The sequence below is a fragment of the Salvelinus alpinus genome, chromosome 10, assembly GCF_045679555.1.
Source record: "Salvelinus alpinus chromosome 10, SLU_Salpinus.1, whole genome shotgun sequence".
Taxonomy (NCBI): Eukaryota; Metazoa; Chordata; class Actinopteri; order Salmoniformes; family Salmonidae; genus Salvelinus; species Salvelinus alpinus.
This window is the reverse complement of record NC_092095.1, coordinates 55,215,960-55,228,037: the sequence shown is the minus strand read 5'-3', so window position 1 is coordinate 55,228,037 and position 12,078 is coordinate 55,215,960. Positions and strand designations below refer to the sequence as shown.

General features: G+C 41.4%; 1 protein-coding gene across 2 annotated transcripts in view; it reads right to left on the bottom strand.

Annotated features, from left to right (window-relative positions):
- The window catches only part of LOC139532276 (beta-1,3-galactosyltransferase 1-like), a 121,096-nt gene that overhangs the window by 48,922 nt on the left and 60,096 nt on the right, over window positions 1–12,078 (bottom strand). Inside the window, exons 1-2 of one of the 2 annotated variants that reach the window (XM_071329689.1) lie at window positions 7,743–7,802; window positions 7,336–7,390 (exon numbers count right to left, since the gene is read on the bottom strand). The gene's annotated coding sequence lies outside the window, so the exon portion shown is untranslated. Of the gene's footprint in view, window positions 1–7,335; window positions 7,391–7,742; window positions 7,803–12,078 lie in introns of those variants that run through there. The other variant, XM_071329690.1, reaches the window with a different exon arrangement.

The window sequence follows — 12,078 nt, the reverse complement described above, 5'->3', positions numbered from 1 at the left end:
CGAAACAGCAGTTCATGATATACAGACCAAAATTGGTTCTGAGTGGAAGTCGGGAATAGAGGTATGCCCCACTTTTACCCTCTCATATAGGGAGGACCAACCAAACAGGAAGGAAGGACATGATAAATGAGGTTTCGAAAATCCATCTTGAAACCTGTGTTCATTTCACTGGGCATCACAATAATGGTCTATTGTGTTCTTGCTCCTGACCTGGACTTGAAACAAATGTATTGAACTACAGAATAGTAATTTATGTGCTGTACATAACTGAGGCAGCGTTTGTCTGTTCATCTACTGAAGTTCACCTCATCAAAGGTCGGTCTAGTGAAAGGGGTGCTCACTTGTTTAGTACGCAAAGGATACTAGGAGTTTGTGGTTATAATGACTATGTGAACATATAACAGGGAAGTGAACAGAAAAGTGAAAAGAGGAAAAAACGAAATAATAATAATAATAAGCATGGCCCTGTCACGCCCTAACCTTAGAGATCCTTTTTATGTCTCTATTTTGGTTTGGTCAGGGTGTGAGTTGGGGTGGGTATTCTATGTTCTATTATTTGTATTTCTATGTTTTGGCCGGGTAGGGTTCTCAATCAGGGACAGCTGTCTATCGTTGTCTCTGATTGAGAACCATACTTAGGTACCCCTTTTTCCCACCTGTCTTTGTGGGAAGTTTACTTTTTTTGTGGTACATAGCCTTAAGCTTCACGGTTTGTTTTGTATTGTTTATTGTTTTGTCGGCATCATTTCTAAATTAAAGGAATATGTACGTTCTGCACCTTGGTCTACATCATTCAACAGCCGTGACAGGACCAAAGTTAACCTATAAATGGGATCTTAAAACGAGCCTGTTTTTATTTGCGTATTGATTTCCCTTTAATAGGTCCAGCATACTGTATTGCCAAAGATGTAGCACTTTGGCAATACAGTATGAAGCGACCTGATGGACGTGCTTGAACTATCAAGTACAGGCACTTTACACTACAAAACAATCTCTACACAATGTTCTCAGCTTAGCGAAGCCTGGTGAAGATAATTTACAGTTGTGAATGCTACACAATGTTTTGTGAAATGTCATTATGTGTCTGAAAACATGTATTTTCCTCGATCTGTGTAATCAGACTAGGCTGAAGATTTCAAACCTTTCTTTGCGGCTGACCCTTTTTAGCACTTGGGACTCTGAAGCTCAACTCAACTTTACAATTGCTTTTGTGGGTTACAGTACAAAGGGTTCAAGCTACAGCGGAGACAGGCTTTAACCCTATGAGCTGTGATTCCATAATCTAGCCTTCACATCTGAAGTGGTAGTTTGAATTTCTCCCATTGCATACAGCGTAATCTACAGTACAGAGCACTTTGAGTCCCCTAGAAAAGGGTTATAGGAATCTAATCCAATATCAAATAAAATATCATTTGTTTTTTGTTTTGTTTCCCCTATAAACCCGAGATCGGATTTGACTATCACATCCCCACATTCCTGCCCCTCTATCTCAGGAGCAGTAGGTTTGTGTGTTTATACCCCCTGGAATTGAAGAGAGGAGCTTGATGCACGGCTAATGAAATCTGTGCACTGTGTCATTTAATCTGACACCAGCGTAATCTTCTCAAATCCCTGTTTCCCACCCTGGTATGTTGTGTTATCCCAATTACAGCCATGCTCCATTGATCTGAGGAGATTAAAAGTGTTCTTAGCTGTTGTTTCCCCTCCACAGTAACTACATATAGACTGGAAAATAGAATCATGTCACCCAGTACCACTCAATAGTTTAATTGGTCATTTTTAGTTGGTGTGTGTGTTTGTGTGTGTGTGTGTGTGTGTGTGTGTGTGTGTGTGTGTGTGTGTTCATTTTGGCACTTCAATAGAGTGGCAGGCAGCAGATGGTTACTTGTGTGCTGACACTACTATAAGGGCACCTTTATCAGGAATGTGGTACTAGAGAAATCCACTCAGTGGCACTTATCCATCCAAGAAATGGGTGGATGGCAGGTTGGACGGCATCACCCACAATCACCACAACAACCCTTACTACGAGCATTCCATGACTTCATTTTTCAGAGAAGATAAACATAAAAATATGTTTATTGTCACATACAAACACTATATGTTGAGTCAGACTCGCTTCGGTCATTTAGCATTTCCTTCCTGATGCATCCTTAACATGTTAGGGAAACAGCTTTCCTACACATCTGTAGTCGAAACAGCATCCCTTTCTCTCCCTCCCCCACACCCCTATACATGCCAGAATGGATTTTCCTCAGAGGTCGGCATTTAGGGTGTATCCTTCTAATTTCCCTCTATAATTCAGGTCTGATTGATTAGAGACTATCGACTAATTAATTAAAAATGCATAGGTCCCTGTGGGAGAGTGGCTGTTCATTTCGGAGTAGGGTCCAACAACTCCATTAGCTCAGCATCCAGTCACCAATAATCCCAGGAGATTGGCTGCAGTTGGCTACTTTACCACCCAGGAAGCCTTGTACTGCTTTACTGTATGGAGTTTACACACCATAGACCATCACTATGTCCCCTAAAGAGTGCACTACTTTACCCGATTCCCAATAAGTAGTGCACTATAGGGAATATGATGCAATTTTTACAAAGCTCTACTACACTAGCTTCCAACTTACCTAACTTCACTGTTAAAATAGATAAACATGAGATACCAAACCCATTCACAAGGTTGCTTAACTCTTGAGGTTACTCGGGTGTCGAGCGAACTTGATAAGTCTGCTTGTAGAACCTCATTGCTGGAACCAACTACAAAAAACATTACAATTAGATGTTCTGGTGTTTCTGTGTGGACCTCGCTTTGTGCATGGGGGCATTGTCATGCTGAAACAGGAAAGGGCCTTCCTCAAACTGTTTCCACAAATTTGGAAGCACAGAATTGTCTAGAATGTCATTGTATGCTGTAGCGTTAAGATTTCCCTTCACCGGAACTAAGGGGCCTAGCCCGAACCATGAAAAACAGCCTCAGACCATTATTCCTCCTCCACTAAACACTTGGCAGTCTACAATGGGGCAGGTAGTGTTCTCCTGGCATCCGCCAAAATTCAGATTCGTCCGTCGGACTGCTATATGGTGAAGCGTGATTCATCACTCCAGAGAACACGCTTCCACTGATCCAGAGTCCAATGGCGGTGAGCTTTACACCACTTAGGCTTGTATGCGTCTGCTCGGCCATTGGAACCCATTTCATGAAGCTCCCAACAAAGATTTCTTGAGCTGCCTCTGGAACTTGGCAGTGAGGGTTGCAAACAAGGACCGCCGAGGTCCTGTTCTGTGAGCTTGTGTGGCCTACCAGTTGGAGGCTAAGCCGTTGTTGCTTCTAGACGTTTCCACTTCATAATAACAGCACTTACATTTAACAGGGGCAGCTCTAGCAGGGCAGAAATTTTATGAACTGACTTGTTGGAAAGGTGGCGTCCTATGACTGTGCCACTTTGAAAGTCACGGTGCTCTTCAGTAAAGCCATTCTAATGCCAATGTTTGCATGGCTGTGTAATCAATTGTATACACCTGTCAGCAACGGGTGTGGCTGAAATAGCCGAATCCACTAATTTGAAGGGGTGTCCACATACTTTTGTATATATAGTGTATATGCAGGGCTCCCTTGTGAAAGAGACTCTGCTCTCAATGGTGACTCCCTGCTTAAATAAAGGAACAAATTATAATAATTAAACAAAAATACAATCGGAAACACTGATTGCCAAAAACACAGATTGCATATCTATTCCAGATATAATGCACCTTGTGGAGTAGCATGGGGTGCATCTAAAATGGCACCCTATTCCCTATATAGTGCACTACCTTTGACCAGGTCAAAATTAGTGCACTATATAGAGAAAAGGGTGCCATTTTGGACACACCCCGATGCTCATCACATGGATACAAATATGTCCTTTGTGAAATGGTGTGAAGCCAATTAATGTACTGAAGGCGAAGGAGCTAGTGGTAGATTTTAGGAAAAATAAATATGTTTTTAATCCTATTTTTATTAATGGTGAGAGATTGGTGTTGTTGACTTTTACAAGCACTTGGGTGTAATAGTGGACAACAAACTGAAATGGACGGAGAACTTCCACAGCATCTACAAAAATGCACAATCCAGACTGTACTTTATAAGGAAGCTTAGATCGTTTAGACCGTGACAAAAGGCTCTGCATGTTCTACAGCAGTGTCGTGATGAATGTAGTAAGCTATGCCATTGTGTGCTGGAAAGATCATTTATCCAAGGAGGACATAAACAAGCTTGACAAAATAATCAGGGAATCCAGTGCAACAATTGGCTGCAGCCTGGAATCAATGCAGGACATGTTCATAAAAGAGCTGCAAGCAAAAACACACATGATCATGGATCATGCAACACAGGAGCAGCTTCAGTAGCAGGTTCATCCTGTCCAGACGTTCCACAGAGAGATTTAGATGGTCATTTTTACCCAAAGACTTTTTAACGAGTTGAGTTGACTGTTTTATGATGTCTTCCGATTGTGAACAGTATTCTTGCAGGTTTTTCCTCCAGAGTGGGATGGAAAACAGCACTTGAATCCGGCTGTTCTTCTGCGGATGCTAAGGAGCAGGTGCTTTCATGTGTCTTGATATGTTTTCTGTTTGGTTGTGTCCTGTCCTTATACGTTATGGATGATGAATGCTGTGATAAAACAATTTCCCAAGTTGGGATTAATAAAGTAATACTCTGCTCTACTCAGTTCACGCACAAGGACGGGCTAGGAAGATGTATGGGCTGGAAGCATAATGTATTCATAGGGGGGACGATGGAAAAATTGGTCTGGAGTCATGATGAAACACCTGCTGAGGTGTCATTGATAAATTATTATGGAGTCTATAGGAATTGAGTCAGATCCCCGCCAAAGACCACTCAATTAGCAGAGCACTATATGGTGCTTTACTGCTTCAGTTGAATTGACATATAAACAGTATTGTAAACTCAACATATTTGGGATGATTTGCATGGGAAATGACAAGGAAATATCCTATTTGGATATTTCAGAGGATGCTTACGTCAATATTAGTTTATGTTTGATTTAATTATGCTAAGTGCATTGCTACACACTGAGTCCTGAAGCACACTGTTCTGTGCTGTTATCATCAGACTCTAGTCAGGTTGCAAGTCAACGAAAAATCTGCAACTTCAAGGCACTGACTTAGCTAGATTAGTGAAATGCTTGTTTTTGCATTCTAGTTCTACCCAATGAGAATCTAATTTATACCGCACAAACAAATCAGAACAGATTGGATTTATCTGGCACATTTTCTTAGCTCGCACACGCCCATTATTCACAATATAGACTGTGTTAGAATCTGTGTCAGACCGGGTAGGTACTAGGTACTAAAACCTGCTCTAATGACGTGTGCATTATTCATAGGTAGCCTAACACTGTCTTTGTACAGTTTCCCTTCCTTTTGGAAAAACCTGCACCGATCCTCTGGCTGTTCAGACAATTAGCCTAGCGCAGGGGTGTGAATATTTACAAGGGTCTTGCTCTGAGCAACATCATAAATGAAAGCCTTGGATAAATTGATTTTATTTTAAATGTCTGACATCTTCATGTTGAACTCGATATGACTTCCGCTAGGACTAGCCGTGGTGGTTTCTCTCTCCCAGACGTAGGCTATGCATCACTGACTGGATTTCAGACCTTTTTTATGTCCCATTCTGGGATCACTGCACTCCTGGCTTTCACTCATGACCGGCCTTCGCCACACTGTATCTAGGAATTCTTCTGCTGTTGCCTCACAATCATATCTGCATTCACGTAACGCGGCAGGCAGCTCTTGAAAGTTCTCTGTGCTGTTTGCCTTTGGTAATTAGACTGTGTCAAGACAACATGGGCGTCTACGAAAGCAGAGACGGGTTTGACTAACCCAGCCTCCCACTTTTCACAGAACACAGGGTGAAGCGACGAGTTGAACACAGTCTCACAAAAAGACGTAGGCCTTTATACATCTTCCTCTATTAGAAATTGATCTCTAGTAACGGTTGCTGAAGCTGTGTACATTTCTGATTTGCTCGGTGTCTTCAATAAAACACTATAGTTCAGTGTAAGTAGAATGATTACCACTAATTCTGATCATTTCTACCCATATTATTATCATAATAAGTAGTGTTAGTCGTATTAGTACTGAAGTAGTATAGCAGTTAGCTGTACAGCAGTAGCGTGTAGCAGTGGTAGCAGTGGAGGTGGTGGAATTATCCCTGACCTCATTGACATACAATAGTCAATGTCAATCGTATGCAGATTGACAGAATGATTCACTCCTTGTATCGCCAAGGTGTTCAGCTGTAATTATGTGAGTGGGCTGGAGCAGTAGGTAGGTAGGCAGGCGCCTCTTGCCCTGTTGTTAGCCAGTGCTAATGATGGAGGCTGCAACATACCTCTCAGCTTTACTCTACAGCATGGAACATGGATGATCTTTCTACCTGCAACACACTATCTTTGTTCCAAATGGCACCCTATTTCCTATATAGTGCACTACTTTTGACCACAGCCCTATGGGGCCTCATCAAAAGTAGTACACTATATAGGGAATATGGTGCCATTTGGGATGCAAGCACTGATTCACTAAAACAAAAGCTGAAGGTCTCGTAGCTTAGCATAGGATTTTAAATAGTTTTTCCTCCCAATCACATTACATATCAACCATACTGTAACACTATAGGGCAATGTGTTAGCTAGCTAGGATGCTACAGTTAGATTGACAAGGTGTTAGCTAGCTAGGCTGCTACAGGTAGATTGACAAGGTGTTAGCTAGCTAGAATGCTACAATTAGATTGACAAGGTGTTAGCTGGCTACTGTAGGCTGCTACAGTTAAATTGACAAGGTGTTAGCTAGCTACTGTAGGCTGCTATAGTTAGATTGACAAGGTGTTAGCTAGCTAGGATGCTACAGGTAGATTGACAAGGTGTTAGCTGGCTAGGATGCTACAGGTAGATTGACATGGTGTTAGCTGGCTAGGCTGCTACAGTTAGATTGACAAGGTGTTAGCTACAGTAGATAGGCTGCTACAGGTAGATTGAAAAACAGCTTTGAAACATTGTAACAGTCAAGGTGTTAGCCAGCTAGGTTATTACAGGTAGATTGACAACAGTGCTGTACTGTGTGTTTTCATATATATTCTGGGGCCTTCTGTTGCAATATTATACTGTATGCTGCCAAATACTGAGATGTTTTAGTACAGTACAGGCAGCATAGGGAGTCAAATACAATGTTGGTTCTTTATATCAGTTATGAATGATGGGATTAGACAGAGAGACAGAGGGGCCAAACCAGCAGAAAGGGTTTGATAATAGAAAACACTGAGTCATTCCTTACCTCACACAGCTGGCTCCTGCCCTTAACGTTAGTCTCTTTCCTCTTCACTCCATCTCTGCAAACAGAAGACAAGACAGCAAGGTGAGTGGTGATAAGAAAGGAGGAGAAAGAAAGGGAGTTGTTAGAATGAGAGAGAGAGAGAGAGAGAGAGAAGAGAAGAATGAGGGATATTTGATAAGCGGGAGTGAGAGAAATAAAGAGAGGTGAATCATGAGAGAGAGCGAAAGAGAGTATAACGAGTCATAGGACAGAGAGTGAAAGAAACACAGGGAAGGTACGAGACATTTGTATACTCTGCAGAATAAATGCACTTAGAAGTTGCACGTTGCCTTATCTATTATAACAATAGTATTTATATTTTACGACTACAGCGATACTGTGCAAAGGTAAGGGATCACAGCCACTACCTCGCTCTCCAACCAAGGTATGTGAATTGAGGACCAAACTGAAGTAGAGAGGCGATTCAGCAACTCCTGGAGGACAGCAGAAGTAAATTAAAAAGCATATTTTTTTTGTTACAAGTAAAACCTGATATTGTGAACAGCCTTTCTACCTCCATTGTGCAGTCATAACAATGAACAAGGTGGCCAAAGAAAGAACAGATGTGGCCTCATTCATCCAAACTGCATACAATTCAAGCCAAGTTCATGTTGATACGGTAGAAGCGGAGAGCCAACATCTGATCAGTATTCTGCAGAACTGTTGCTGTACGAACCATAAACACTTTTGGAAGGTTGAGAATCTATTGATGTATGTGCAGTTCTCATTCAGACCCACTTACTGCATAAAAGGTCAAATGAAATTCTCCCATATCAAATTGAGTTCCCCCTGTCTCTGTTGAGGAATGTGTTGCTATGGCTGACAGTGCTGATGCAAAATGAAGGACTAAAAAACATATATTGCTATCAGGTTCTCATTTCTATTGTGAATGATATTAAATTGAAGGAAAATTAATGTATTTAAAGAACCATCAAATAGTCTAATTAATTGATTAGCATAATGCACCGGATTCCTTTTTTTTTAATGAGGGAAAAAACAGTGAGTAAATGGAATCAAACACTTGCCTGTATGACAGCATCTGGATGTGCACACAATAGTTTGATAAAGGTTTTCAGATCAACCTATATATAAAAGCAGAGAAAAGTTACTGCAATTACTGCTAGACTCTATTTTGCTCATAAAGGTTAAAACCCTGTGTAGTGTTTCTAAATGGGAAAGTAATTGAGAGTACAGTAATTTTAGAATAGAAAGTGCACTTAGGTGTTCTGGAAACGTAAAAAATAAATGTTGTTTTTCCACAACATGTCTTGTAATCCATTCTGAACCACTTCCTAGCCGAAGCCATTTCTAGTGCAAGCCAAGAACCTGCCATCTACCTATCAGCCTCTCTGTCAATCATAGAACCATACTGACTAGGTATGTAAAGAGTAGAGACAATTAAAAATAGAAAGGGAGAGAGAGAGAGGGAGTGAGTGAGAGAGGGGGGGAGAGATTGAATAAATAGAGAAAGAGAGACAGACATAGACTAGGAGAGAGAGAGTGTTGCCCCACCTTACTGCAGCCCTGTCACCAACCCTGACTGACAACAATGCATACTGGGTAATAGAGAGGAACTCCTTTCTTCACGGCGCTCTAAGTGGCAGGAGGGAGTCTGTCTGCCTGTCTCAACCCCAGCATGTGCACTGTCACCTCAGGCTCTGACCCCTGAGAATCACAGCTGTTAATATCTTATACACCCATGCCTGTCACCCAGGGGCCATATCAGTCAGTGTACACACAAGACAGAAATCCACAGGGCTGACTCACTGTAAGAGGGACACAAGCATGCACAAAGATGCATGTACGCACACACACATGCACACAAACAGGAACTCCTTAAACAGGTGGCCTGCCGATGATCTTTCATCACTTTATTATAATAGTGATAAATTAAACTGTTTGAAATCTATTTCACATCCCATCCACCAGGCACAGGCAATTTAGTCGGGATTCTGTGGGTGATTCCGCATTCGGGGAGGTCTTTCTCACATTTACTCTAATGCATTTATCGCAGTTAGAAAACATACCGTTGTTCACAGTTCACTCCATTCATCTGAAGATGTAATCATTTAGCCATTTGAAATGCATTATGCAACTCTTTCTGTGGGCTCATCAGCATAACATGAATTATTGCCATCATTACGGAGGGCAAAGCAGAAGCACAGTATCACTTAATTATTCACCAAATGAAAGAACGAAGGTAAATTATGGCACTTTTATTTAAGCTGACAAAAAAAGATTAGTCGCTTACTAGATTTCTCTCCTTCAGGAAAATAAGACAGCACTAACAGTATAACCCTTACTGGATCTCTCTCCTTCAGGAAAATAAGACAGCACTAACAGTATAACCCTTACTGGATCTCTCTCCTTCAGGAAAATAAGACAGCACTAACAGTATAACCCTTACTGGATCTCTCTCCTTCAGGAAAATAAGACAGCACTAACAGTATAACCCTTACTGGATCTCTCTCCTGTAACGGTGGTCCTCCTCCTCTTCAACCGAAAAGGAGGAGTATTGAGGGAACCAAGGCGCAGCGGGTTGTGAACACATAATATTTATTAAAGACAAGACGAAAACACGAACTTCACTATAAACTAACAAAAACAACAAACGGAGTAGACAGACCTGAACGACGAACTTACATTAAACACGAGAACGCACGAACAGGGAAAATAGCCTACACATAAAAATGACGATGTACAACACAAACCGAACAGTCCCGTATGGTGCGACAAACACTGACACAGGAGACAACCACCCACAACGAACACAGTGAAACAACCTACCTAAATATGACTCTTAATTAGAGGAACGCAAAACACCTGCCTCTAATTAAGAGCCATACCAGGCAACCCTAAACCAACATAGAAACACACAACATAGAATGCCCACCCAAACTCACGTCCTGACCAATTAACACATACAACAAACTAACCGAAATAGGTCAGGAACGTGACATCTCCTTCAGGAAAATAAGACAGCACTAACAGTATAACCCTTACTGGATCTCTCTCCTTCAGGGAAATAAGACAGCACTAACAGTATAACCCTTACTGGATCTCTCTCCTTCAGACAAATAAGACAGCACTAACAGTATAACCCTTACTGGATCTCTCTCCTTCAGGAAAATAAGACAGCACTAACAGTATAACCCTTACTGGATCTCTCTCCTTCAGGAAAATAAGACAGCACTAACAGTATAACCCTTACTGGATCTCTCTCCTTCAGGAAAATAAGACAGCACTAACAGTATAACCCTTACTGGATCTCTCTCCTTCAGGAAAATAAGACAGCACTAACAGTATAACCCTTACTGGATCTCTCTCCTTCAGGAAAATAAGACAGCACTAACAGTATAACCCTTACTGGATCTCTCTCCTTCAGGAAAATAAGACAGCACTAACAGTCTACCCCTTACTGGATCTCTCTCCTTCAGGAAAATAAGACAGCACTAACAGTATAACCCTTACTGGATCTCTCTCCTTCAGGAAAATAAGACAGCACTAACAGTATAACCCTTATTTGTGATCAGTTGTAAAATAAGTTATGATGCCAGACTCTGGTAAGTTTATTATTATGTGGCAAGATGTTGAGCGTTGACATTACATTAAAGGCACACTAAGCTTTAATAATCCTCTAAACAGCTACCAACACAGGGCCGTCGAAAAAAACGTGTGGCGAGCAGACATTTTCCCTTTTCAATCAGTAGAAAATATTGAAGCAAAGGCATTAAAAGAGGGACAAAGTACTGTTTTTTTTAGACTGATTTGCTTCATGATTTGTCAACTCGCAATTTATCTGTCCTTCACATCGGAGTGCTGCAGGTTCGGGGCGTGCTTGACCAATCATATTCACGGAAATCACGGGCCGCGTGGGCCGGGCACAACGCGCACTCAAGTGTGCTTTCCACTTTCCTCCGGTATTTATTTAGCAAACATGATAACACATCGCCCTGACAGACACATGCAAAAACTCTTTCCATAAATGTTACATGACTGGGCTACTAATAACAGAAGCTGCATACAGCCTGTCCACCTGGCCAGGGTAAATAAAGTGGTAATGTTATGTATTTATATTCCATTTATTTGTGTTAGGAGAAAATGTGTACAGTATGCGATCAAATTTGGTTTATATTCAAACTTGGGCTGGCCAGGCTGCCTATACCTTTTCCATCCAAAATGTTTAACTGGAATGAATCAATCAACATAATAGTGATGACATTCTGTAGAATGTCAGTAATTTTTCTATTAGACATACAGTATTATTTAATTTTTTTATTGTTTAAATTTAACCTTTATTTAACTAGGCAAGTCAGTTAAGAACAAATTCTTATTTACAATGATGGCCTACCCCAGTCAAACCCGGACGACACTGGGCCAATTGTGCGCCGCCCTACGGGACTCCCAATCATAGCCGGATGTGATACAGCCTGGAATCGAACCAGGCACTGTAGTGACGCCTCTTGCACTGAGATGCAGTGCCTTAGATCGCTGCACCACTCGGGAGCCCTGCGTAGGTGCATATCCCTGCATAGTTGCATAGGCCTACACTATTGAGTTCTATTGTCCAATCACAGTTGTTGTCTCTTTGTAGAGGAAGCCCCTTTTAGACTAGTTTTAAAATATAATTCATATGAACAAGTACAAGATTTTCATCCTCCCCAGGACCAGTTTTTCCAGGATTCTTTTTTAAAACCATGTGAC